The following is a 13,294-nucleotide window of genomic DNA, read 5'->3' as shown; positions in this document are numbered from 1 at the left end:
CGAGGCACACAGGGCCAACACCCGGCATCATGGTGTGGGGAGCGATCTCCTACACTGGCCGTACACCACTGGTGATCGTCGAGGGGACACTGAATAGTGCACGGTACATCCAAACCGTCATCGAACCCATCGTTCTACCATTCCTAGACCGGCAAGGGAACTTGCTGTTCCAACAGGACAATGCACGTCCGCATGTATCCCGTGCCACCCAACGTGCTCTAGAAGGTGTAAGTCAACTACCCTGGCCAGCAAGATCTCCGGATCTGTCCCCCATTGAGCATGTTTGGGACTGGATGAAGCGTCGTCTCACGCGGTCTGCACGTCCAGCACGAACGCTGGTCCAACTGAGGCGCCAGGTGGAAATGGCATGGCAAGCCGTTCCACAGGACTACATCCAGCATCTCTACGATCGTCTCCATGGGAGAATAGCAGCCTGCATTGCTGCGAAAGGTGGATATACACTGTACTAGTGCCGACATTGTGCATGCTCTGTTGCCTGTGTCTATGTGCCTGTGGTTCTGTCAGTGTGATCATGTGATGTATCTGACCCCAGGAATGTGTCAATAAAGTTTCCCCTTCCTGGGACAATGAATTCACGGTGTTCTTATTTCAATTTCCAGGAGTGTACACACTGTGCATGCATAGGAAATACCATACTGTGATAGATAAACCCCTTACTTAGCCACTACCACGTTACTAGATTGTGTGACATTACAGTAAAATTCTGATGCTTCCAACCAAAGATGCTCTGCGTGTATAGGCCAGCGCTCCAAAATACTCAGCTGGGGAGAGGGCCGACCAGTAACTGCAACCACGCAAGCAAAAAGCACGTCACCTGCAAAGTAGCTCACCCCTTCGCACTCCGACGTGTGTTGTATAGTGGCAAACACCAAACTAGAAATGACAGAGAAATATGCATAATTATAAGTGTAATGATCTCTGGCCTTGTGGCTAATACAGAATACACTGTTGCTGCATCATGTGAGGCATCTCCCACGCGAATAACGACAAACTGTCCCCAGCATGTCGGTGGAGATATCAAAGACTGCAACAGGTACACACTTAGACTACGGGGAAGTCACTCCTCCCCACATAATGCAGGTCGAACGGTCCCAGTGAGATGCTAGTAGGTGAGCACTGAGTCCTTGGTCGTGAATGAGTGCGCTTCGCATGTCTGCCCAATACTATACCACACCATCTACATCTACGTGTTTACTCTGCTATTCACAATAAAGTGCCTGGCAGAGGGTTCAGTGAATCATCTTCATGCTGTCTCTCTACCGTTCCGCTCTCAAACGGCACCCGGGAAAAACGAGCACTTAAAATTTTCCACGCGAGCTCTGATTTCTCTTATTTTATCGTGATGATCATTTCTCCCTACGCAGGTGGGTGCCAGCAAAATGTTTTCGCAATCGGAAGAGAAAACTGGTGATTGAAATTTCATGAGAAGGTCCCGTCGCAACGAAAAACTCCTTTGTTTTAATGATTGCCATTCCAATTCATTACCATGTCTGTGACACTATCTCCCCTATTTCGCGATAATACAAAACGAGCTGCCCTTCTTTGTACTTTTTCGATGTCATTCGTCAGTCCCACCTAATGCGGATCCCACACCGCACAGCAGTACTCCAGAATAGGGCGGACAAGCGTAGTGTAAGCAGTCTCTTTGGTAGGCCTGTTGCACCTTCTAAGTGTTCTGACAATGAATCGCAGTCTTTAGTTTGCTCTACCCACAATATTATCTATGTGATCGTTCCAATTTAGATTGTTTGTAATTGTAATCCCTAAGTATTTAGTTGAATTTAGAGCCCTCAGATTTGTGTGACTTATCGCGTAATCGAAATTTAGCTGATTTCTTTTATTACTCATGTGAATAACTTCGCTCTTTTCTTTATTCAGGGTCAATTGCCACTTTTCGCACCATACAGATATCTTATCTAAATCATTTTGCAAGTCGCTTTGATCATCTGGTGACTTTACAAGACGGTAAATGACAGCATCATCTGCAAACAATCTAAGACTGCTACTCAGATTGTCTCGTATGTCGTTAATATAGATCAGGAACAATAGAGGGCCTATAACACTTCCTTGGGGAACGCCGGATATGTTTTACTCGATGACTTTCCGTCTATTACTAGGAACTGTTACCTTTCTGACAGGAAATCACGAATCCAGTCGCACAATTGAGGCGATACTCCGTAGGCACGCAGTTTGGTTAGAAGACGCTTGTGAGGAACGGTGTCGAAAGCCTTCTGGAAATCTAAAAGTATGGAATCAATTTGACATCCCCCGTCGATAGCACTTATTACTTCATGAGTATAAAGAGCTAGTTGTGTTTCATAAGAACGATATTTTCTGAATCCGTGCTGACTATATGTCAATAAATCGTTTTCTTCGAGGTACTTCATAATGTTCGAATACAGTATATGTTCTAAAACCCTACTGCAAAGCGACGTTAGTGATATAGGCCTGTAATTCAGCGGACTACTCAGACATTGGAGAGAAATTTGGATTATTTATTAAAAATGCATGTGCCCGTCCTGGAGGCTGACGCAAAAGGAACCGCTACTACGAAATCACCAATTCAACGACGCAGCTTCCGGCCACAGTAAGCCAGTCGTAACTCGTTGACATCTACAGGTTAAGCAAAGAAACTCTACAGACACCTGCGGACACCTTTGCACATAAATTTTGCTAACAGTTTAAGTGCCAAGCACTGCCCCTTCCCTTATCGCCTCTCCCTCTGGACCAATAAAAAACAAACTGCCCCTATTCCCCTCCAACCATCACGCTTTCAAAACTTGAGTTTATGCGTGTCGTAGGTGTCCTCATTTTCAGCCAGACAAAACTGCCAGATGCAATGAAAGCTTGTAATTATAACTGGGATATCTAAGCAACACAAACCCTGGAGTATTATTAGTATTTGTGACATTGCTACACTGAAGCGCAAAAGAAACTGGTATAGGCATACGTATTCAAATGCAGAGGTATGTAAAGAGGCAGAATACGGCGCTGCAGTCGCCTACGCCTACATAAGACAAGTGTCTGGCGCAGTTGTTAGATCGGCTACTGCTGCCGCAACGGCAGGTTATAAAGGTTAAAGTGAGTTTGAACGTGGTGTTACAGTCGGCGCACGAGCGATGGGACACAGCATCTACGAGGCAGCGGTGAAGCTGGGATTTTCCCGTACGACCATTTCACGATTGTACTGTGAATATCAGGAATCCGGTAAAACATTAAACGGCCGGAAAGAGATCCTGCAAGAACGGACCAACGACGACTCAAGAGAATCGTTCAACTTGACCGAAGTCGACCCTTCCGCAATTTGCTGCAGATTTCAGTGCTGGACCGCCAACAAATGTCAGCGTGCCAACCATTCAACGGAACATCATCGATAAGGGCTTTCGGAGCCGAAGGCCCTCCCGTGTACCCTTGGTGAGTGCGCGAAACAAAGCCTTACGCTTCAAATGGTTCAAACGTGATTCGAACCTGCTACCGTAGCAGTCGCGCGATTACGGACTGAAGCGCCTAGAACCGCTGGGCCACCGCGGCCGCGCCTGGGCCCGTCAACACCGACATTGGACTGTTGATGACTGGAAACAAGTTGCGTAGTCGGACGAGTCTCGTTTCGAATTGTATCGATCGGATGCACGTGCACGGATATGGAGAAATCACCATGAATCCATGGACCTTGCATGTCAGCCGAGAACTGTTCAAGATGGTTGAGGCTCTGTAATGATGTAGAGCGTGTTGCACTTGGAGTGGTATGGGACTCCTGATACGTTTAGATACTACTCTGGCAGGTGAAATGCACGTAAGCATCCTGTCTGATCTCCTGCATCCATTTATGTCCAGTGTGCATTCCGACAGACTTGGGCAATTCCAGAAGGACAATGCGACATCCCACACGTCCAAAATTGCTACAGAGTGGCTCCAGGAGCACTCTTCTGAGGTTAAACACTTCCGCTGGCCACAAAATTCCCCAGACATGAACATTATTGAGCATATCTGGGATGCCGTGGAACGTGCTGTTCAGAAGAGATCTGCACTCCCTCGTGTTCTTACGGATTTATGGAGAGCCCTGCAAGATTCATCGTGTCAGCTCCCTCCAGCACTACTTCAGACATTAGTCGAGTCCATGCCACGTCATGTTGGGGCACTTCTGCGTGCTCGCGGGGGTCCTACACGATATTATGCATGTGTACCAGTTTCTTTGGCTCCTCAGTGTATAATGCTTGTATATTAATTACAAGAAAATTCGAATGTTGCCATCGCTATTAGCTTAGCTTCGACTGATCCATAGTGTTATGACCAGATGAAAGTATGTTTACCGGGCCACAACTATAGGCTCATTGATTGCTCTGGGAAATGGCTCATCAGAACTTCAATATATGAGATATTAGTTTACTTTATTATATGAATGGTAAAGAGATTTACTTAACTTGATACGATCCTTTGTCACAGGAGTCCTTGATAATTTACATCTGGCATTCACTATTAATTCATCACTTGTCGCATAATTAACAAACTGTTCTCTTGAAGCACAATGTTCAGCATTTAAAAAAGCACATTTCCATCTGAGACTTGAATAACTCTTTACTCCTACTCAAGGATACTGACTGCCTCAGCTGTCGCAGACTGGGGCAAAGAGGTTCCAAGCTCGCTTTTATATTGACCTCTTTGCGAGGGCACTCTTGTGCTGAGAGAGAAGTTGTGTCTGTTTTAGCCTGTCTCATTCGTCGTTCTGGATTACAGTGAGACACGATCTATGTCTACGTTATCGATGCACATTGCCGACTGTGGTGTGGCACCATGATCTCTGGACGATACCACACACAATTTCTGAAAGACACAGGCTGGGCAGCTACCCCACTGCAGGCAAAAAAATCTAATTTTGCTACGAAACCTATCTGGGCATTAATAATGAGTAACAACGCATTTATACAAATGGTTTAATAGTGACATTTAAGGTATTACTGTTAACCTGCCACTAAACGATATTTATACAAATAAACCACGCAATGTAATCAGTTTATAGTCATTGTATAAGACATGTAACGGTAAATACAATGCTGTAAACATACTGACTGTGGACGAGAACTGCCAGGACTCCGAGGTGGGATGGCTCAAATGGTTCAAATGGCTTTGAGCACTATGGGACTTAACATATGAGGTCATCAGTCCCCAAGAACTTAAAATCTACTTAACCCTAAATAACTATGGACATCACACACATCCATGCCCGAGGCAGGATTCGAACCTGCGACCATAGCGGTAGCGCGGTTCCAGACTGAAGCGCCTAGAACCGCTCGGCCACACCGACCGGTCCCGGTGGGATAAAAAGACATGTAATTCCCGCAGTGATATTGCGTGACGACACTATAAGACTCGTAAATACATAGTCCTATCCGTACACAAATGAGACTAGGCAATGGCTAGAGTGCAGCAAAAATAAGCAATTATTACTTCTAGGGGTAGCGTCTTTGATTAGTAATCAAAGCGTCCTCAGTTCCAGGTTAGAACCCATCCAACACTTAAATTTTGAATAAAAATCTTTAATAATGGCAGCCTAAATCATCAGAAATGGTGGGCAAAGGCTTCCGGCATAGAAGGCACCCTAATTCTGCCAATGGGCTTGTCAAAGAAGGCAGAGGAGCGGATAGAGGTTCAGGGCTCTTGTCACGGAGTGGGAAACTGCCCCTAAAGACGGAAGAACAATTGAAAAAAGGCGAAAGTAATGAGAAGTAGCAGGAATGAGAAGATCGAGTGAAACGTCCCCTTTGAACAATTATACATGACTGTGCTTAAACTGACACACTATATTTTTAGCGCAACGCAATCTGACTTTCAAAAATCCCTACAAAAGAATGACCCTGACTAACATTAACCTATACGTTTTACATATCACTTACCTCACAAAAATCTTCGTTACTCGAACTACTGCAATACAGCGAGGGCCACTACTGCCAGCTAATTAAAAGATTCAAACTACGGAAGGCATTAACTACTGTTAGGCATAGTTAGCAAATGAAAGATTTTAATAGAGAACAAACAATGTATTTACCTCAATAGTGTTCAAAAGTCATAATGTATAGAGCAGTTCATGATATCCAGTATTACAAATTTCAAATCTCCGCCATTTCTCTCCCCACATCCACCACTGCTGGCGGCTCACCTCCAACTGCACAACGCTACGCGCTGTTCACATCCAGCTTCCGCTGCCCAACACTACAATGGCAGACAACAATGCAAACTAGCCGCAGACTGCACACAGCACAGCCAGTGATTTTCATACAGAGCGCTACGTAACGTTGCCAATAAGAAAACATAAACAGCCTACTTACATAGCCCCCATGCTCCCCCACAAAAAATTTTACAAATTGTTTTGGGCAGTGGCCAATAATGATTTGATAAAATTTTTCATAATTACAATAACAAAGATATCAAATGCACACACTTATTGATAAAATGTTGGTCAAAAGCTAAAATTTTCTCACAGTCCATAAAGACAGTCCAGATTGTTCATCACAGTAAAATTGCAGTGTTTTTCTCAAAGTCTGAGCAGTAAAAGAAAATGCACACGGAAGTAGTGGATTTCCATGCAGTCTTGAAGAAGTAGTGTTGTCCTTCCAACAGAAAGACAATGCTGACTCTTGACATGCTGACAGGTAATGGGCCACAACAGAGCAAACCCACAGCAGAGTCATTCGACGTTTTGAAGAATATTGGTGGGCCACCAGAGGTGCAGACCCACTGTAGTCCTTGTAGAAATAATGGTATTGGTGAGTCATCAAAGGTGTAGACCCACTGTAGTCCTTGTAGAAATAATTGTATTGGTGGGTCATCAAAGATGCAGACCCACTGTAGTCCTTGTAGAGATGGCCAGCAGCCATCTGTTGTGACTGTGCAGGTGCACAACCACCATTGAAGAGTCTTGCAGATAATATAGCAAGTCCATAACCACCACTTGTGCACTCACAAAGTTTTTAGAATTGTCCTTAAAACCAGCAATGCTGTTATCCAGTCCCTAGCTGAATTATTAACACACGTGCAAACACTAACAGTCCCTACTTCTCACATATTGTCCATATAGTATGACCAACAGAAACGTGTGCAGTGAAATGGAACTTACAAGTTACTTAATTTGATGAACTGCTGGCAATTACGATTTTATAACATAAGAATACAATAACAAAGGTACAAAATACGTCATTAAAAACATAATAATACAGATAACATTTGTAGTAATACAGGCTTTACAAAATAATAGAAATAAACATATACATCAGTGTTACAGGAATTATGAGATAAGTAAATACATAAAAGATCAGAATAACTTTTGAAACATCAACTTTACACATAAGCATTAAAACAAAACAGAATAAATAATGTCTTAGCATATTTACAAGGTAAATAACATATTATTAATGCCAATTATATTTGAGGATAATAGTATTCCTCATCATAGTGAATGTAGCTTATTATTAGAAGAAGAAAAAATTCTATGAAACTACACAGAGACAGGAAGAAAACAAATACACAAGGGTACACAAACACATAGTGGGATAACACAAAAGGAAAGGACAGGGTTTGTTTTCAGTGTAACATTTGGTACTGCAGTCCAACCCAAAACTTCATTCCATAGATCTTTCGTCTTATTTCAACATTTGTTTCCAGCAAAAAAATCCTATTCAAGCATGCTTTCTGTATTTATATGTTCACATATTTCTTACCTCATTATTTATTTTCCATTATCTTACTTCATCATTTATTTCCAAGAAAATCCTACCTAAACCTGTTGTCCCCATACCCTACTTTTTTGGTTCATATCCTCTTTCAAAATACTGTTTTGGCCAAACCATTTTCTTATAGCTTCTCAATGTATTTCTTCCAATTCATCACAACTTGTTCTCTTATATGGTCTACCCCATCTTAAGCTAACTTAAATCTACTGAGCTCAGATGCTAAACTAAGGGACGAGGCAATGCAGCAGCACAAGACAGTGAACACAAACAGCAATGACAAAAAAATGGAAATTGGCAAAGCAATTGCAATATTACAACTAATATAAGGCACTGTGCAGCAAACAAGAAAAATAAATCCGTAGTAAAACTGGCTTAACAGCGTAATACAAAGTCAAATTCAGTAACATTATGCCTGGCAAACAGCAGCAGCAAATGCAATAACTTATATCTAAACATGACAAAGCTCAAGCAGAAAAATATTACAGTAAAAATGGCCATGTTTAACACCTATGTCACATCTTAACACTAGGGTGATGCATCACCTTAATTTACACTACTAAATAAGTTACCCAGTCATTGACAAAAATTATGTATGCAATTCCTGTGAAGGGAAATGTCTTTTTGTACTCCCTCGTTTTTTTGAAGTAGATTTTAAAATGGTTATTTACTGGATCTGTAGGCATAAAATATTTATATTAGTACATCTATAAAATTTTATTTTAACCAATGCTGCAGTGCAGCTAGGAACTAGATATTAAACAAAATAGGCAAAGCAAGGCGTGAAACGTCATTCAATAGCCATACGGCATTTCATAACGCAATAAACAATCTTTCAACTAGCAAGGCAATAGACATGAAATGTTTCTCATCATTTCATTTCAGTAAATATCATAAATTAAGAACTCTACAGTGTAATCATGTTTTCAAGTTTGAGGGTGTCGTATTTACGATGCTTTCTACAAAGGAATGTCAATAGCGAGGATAATGGCCTCTTTTTTTTTGTTTTTCTCCACCTGTGCCTCTGAAAGGCACACACTAATGGCTTTTTTTTTCGGGCGTCTGTCGCACAGCTGGGTGCCCACGACGCATTACGTGAAGGGGGTCACTTAACTTTCTTACCGAAATATTTACGACAGCAGTTTCCGCTACAGTGACAGTCTCATATAAAAAATATTTCACAGGACAAGAATTTGTGTTACAAATCTGTAGAAACAAAATGCTATTGATATAACAGTGTCCAAAAAATTTTCGTCAGCATTGTAATACATTCACGCATTTACATACAGTTCATAACTCTTAAAGTACGATTCTTGGTTTCCAACAACCTTTTTCACAAACCAGAGTCCCTAAACACTACTCATTATTCCTTACCTTATTCGTCGACACTTCTTCAATATTTCATCATAACAGATACGTAGCATAATCAAATAACTCAGATAGCATCAGCTTATTGATCATAAACATACCGCAACAGCATAATACACATAGTCATCGTAATAATAACATCATAACACCTCAGTCAACTCTCAAAATCGTCGTAGCTTCCTCCAATAATAAAAAAAAATTCTCTGCTCATGTCAAAAGTGTCATCTGCCTCAAACGTACTTTAAAAATCGTGATCCCATACCAAACACATCATTCAAAGCTCTCATAGTATCACAATGCTTCTGAAAAAATATGAACAGTTCACAAAGTACAGACTAAATACAGTTTCATAAGTGTGAAGTTATCCAACTGTGTAATTACGTAAACATCTGTCACTGATGTAGTAAAAAAATGTTTGTCTCTCAGTTAAATGATCAGATAGCTGTGTAATTTATGTGTTAGAGAAATATGGTACCGATGTGTAAAGTTGTATAAGCAAATACCATATTAGCTAGGGCTCCTTGTGCTTGCCAAACACATGGTACACAAAGTAAGCGTGTACCTCCCTGAGGATTAATGTAATTGTACCCTCAGGTGTTACAGATTACATCAATGGAATGAAATGTATCATGGAAAACCTTTGTATCTTGTACTTCAAATATCTTTAAAAATAAATGTTTTAAGTACAAAATTAATCTCTCAAATACGTGTACTGTAGTGCTAAACTGTGCGTCTTGTTGTAAGATAATCTCTGTGGAAGTGTCGTAGGTATCGTCCTCCGAAAGCTAAGTTCTGCAGAAGTCAATGTACTTACCTCATGATACACAAAAGTGAAATGCTTTACATATAGATATCTTAGTTATTACGCTTATTGCCGTGATGAGGAAAGTACGGTGCTGTAACGTATTGTTGTCCTACGGAAAATGCTGTCTCCTTGTAGCTATAGCACAAAAGTTACTATTAAAACATGTTTTACTTTACAGAAGAATTCAGAAAAACTGTGCAGATATAAAACAGATACACCGCAAAAGCAACATTGTAAATTGTCACTCATTAGTTGCGTCGTGATAAAATTGTGTAGCTGTCACATAAACTAACCACTGTGTCATCTGGTGTCTCACAGAAAGTACTTTAAATCCAGAATGTATTTTCAAGTAAACCAAAATGTTGCATTAAAATCTCATTAGCAGTACTGGTAAATGTTCTAAGTATGTAAGCCTTATAGTCATTAAGTAATCGTGCAACTAACAAGCAAGAATGTACACACACAATAACACTGTGTTGCCTGTTCACAATAACAATGCATTCGTAATTTCTGTTTAAATAAGTTCTCTTGGTTCTTGATTGGATATTTAACTTCAAACATTGTTGCATGTTAACAGATTCTAAGTCTTACAAAGAGTACTAGTAACGTGAAGTGAAAAATTTTATAGCAAAGACTAAATTAAAAAACAAATTATCTCTCAATAAACGGTTTTACATGTGAAATGTGGTGTAAACCTTTACTCTTCCTAGTACACCGAGTTTCAACTTGAATGCAATTATCATACGGTATACGTCGGTAAAGAATACTGGAATTTTTCTCAATATTTGCGTCTATGTTACTTTTCTCTGAGCCAGCCGGCGCACGTGGCTGCCTGCGGTGCGGGTCATTGTCTGCTATCTCTTTGTTGGCGTGCGTCGTTATTGGGATTAGGAGACCTAACTTTTACAAATTCACCTTGTCGAGAGTACCCTGCTCTGTTTGAATCCCGCCAGTTCTGATGGAATTCAGGTCTGTCGTTTTGTCGGTAGTTTACATAGTTTCTTGTTTGTCGGTCTTGTGGTGGAGAATTTCTCCCGGAATCATAACTGCGCGCTGAACTGTTGCATCTGGAGTTATTCTGTCTCCCTTGATAATAATTGTTTTTGTTCCCATATTGTCTGTTTCTATGGTAATCTCTGTTATATTCATTAGTACGGAAATTCGATCTTTCTCTGTAACTATTATTACTCTGCCAGTGGTTGTCATATGGGTGGTGTCTGTTTTGGTCACGATATATGTTGAAAGAATAGCCTTGTCGTGTATTATTTCTGTCGTCGTGGATTTGTGACGGATGTGATTTGTAATTGTTGTGCTCCTGTTTTCGCGTTCCGCGATTGTCAGTGTCAATTTCCAGTTCTTGTAACAGTTCCTGAAAAGCTTCAATGTCGTCTTTGCAACGTCCTGCTAAAATAATATGTCGTAAATGTTCAGGCAGTTTGATTAAGCAAATGCGGATGAGTTCTGAGGGGCTGTATGGGTTTGACAGGTACTGATTCTTGTGCAACATGTCTTCAAAATATTTCACAAGACTGGAAAATTCAGATTGTTCGAAATGTTTCATCATTATGATGCTATGTTTTACTCGGTCTTGTGTAGCTTGAGACCAATATGCTGAGAGGAAGGCATGATAAAAATCTCCTTCACTGTGACAATCGTGAATGACCGATCGCATTCTTACAACTGGTTCATTCTCCAAGTAGCCACACATAAATTCTAACCTGTGCTCTAATGACCAGTTGGGAGGAAAACAATGAGAGAATTGATGGAGCCACGCTTGTGGATGAATGTCGTCGGCAGAATTCTTAAACGTTTTGAATTTACGTGTAGTAATGAACAGCTTATAGTCAAAGTCATCGTGTCGGCGAGTAGCATATCGGTCATTGTTACGTCGTGTCGGCGGTTCCATCTCAAAATTCGGTGCACCTTGCCAATTTCTTTCATAATTTCCGAAATGCCCTGTGTTATTATTTTGTGGCTTTTCCGTATTTGTAAGTTCCTCTTCCCGTGTTGGAGCGCGAGTGTCCTCTGAAATATGAAATTTTTGTATTACTTGTGCCAACTGATCTTGTACTTCCCGGATTTCTCTTTTGTATTGCGTATTAATTTGATTCTGATTTTGTTTGAATTTCTTAATTAGTTCATAGTCTTCTGTGTCAGTGATGGCTACAGGTCTTGCGTCATTCAGATCATCGTCTACCTTTGTAGATAAGTTAGTGAACTGATCCGAAAGTTCGGCTACTTTCTCCGATAGTGTACTTATTTCCTCAGTGTGTTTTTCTGAACCAAGTTTCAGAGTGTCCATTTGTGTTGAAATCGTATCTACTGTGTCCTTTGTTTTCTTGAGTTTTTGCAAGTTGCGTAACCGAATCGGTAGATGCAACTGAGTCAATTTTAGCTTGCAAGGTGTGATTTTCATGAACAATAGTTTGCAGTTCTTTTATGGCTGCTTCGTGATTCTGTAATGCATTTTCATGACGCGAAAAAATAGGTTGGAAATGCTCACAAATTTGTGTTTTTACGTCATTACAGACTTTTTGACATTTCGATTCGATGTTATGTAACTCAGTAGTTAAATCTTCACGTGTTTGTTCAAGCGTGGTGTCTAACTTTTCAAGATTTTGTTCCATTGTGTCTAACTTTTTAAGATTTTGTTCCACTGTGTCTAACTTTTTAAGATTTTGTTCCACTGTGTCTAACTTTTGAAGATTTTGTTCCATTGTGTCTAACTGTTGCTGTGTTTGTCTCTGGTGTTGTTCCATTGTGTCTAACTTTTGAAGCCTTTGTCCCATTTGTTACATTAACTGTAATAACAGTGCACTGGTGTGTGAAACATGTTCCTCAGTGCTTTTCGGCAGTGAAGTTGCACCGGCAACATTCACATTTTGACAAGCAGAAAATGTGTCTTGACTTATTTGAGAAAACGGTGAGGACCCCAAACCTGAATCTACAGTATTTGCGAAATTTTGTCCTGTCATTTCGGATTCCTGAGGCGAGCTGTTGCCGACCGATCGATCGATAATGCTTCCCTGTTCACTACCTGTTTCACTGTCTACACCATTATTTGCCGCCCGCTCCATTTCCCTATGCACAATTACCAAATTACTACTTTGAATGTCTGTTAATTCATTACACAGTGGTGCTGATAAGCTACGCTCGTCGTCACCATTATTTCACAGTTTACTTTGGAGCCTAGTGTTACGTTTTTCACACGCCATTATTGTCACAATATTTCACACGATAACACAGAAAAGCACAATTTGAAGAGCAAAATAAGAAAACACATTAACATAGCATTGAAAATAATATCTAGTTAATCGCAAGCGCAGCTGCGAAATACTTGGTGCAAATCTACATGCATGCCACAACAACAATGAAAGAC

Source organism: Schistocerca nitens, chromosome 10 (genome assembly GCF_023898315.1).
Source record: "Schistocerca nitens isolate TAMUIC-IGC-003100 chromosome 10, iqSchNite1.1, whole genome shotgun sequence".
Taxonomy (NCBI): Eukaryota; Metazoa; Arthropoda; class Insecta; order Orthoptera; family Acrididae; genus Schistocerca; species Schistocerca nitens.
This window is presented reverse-complemented; position numbering follows the sequence as displayed.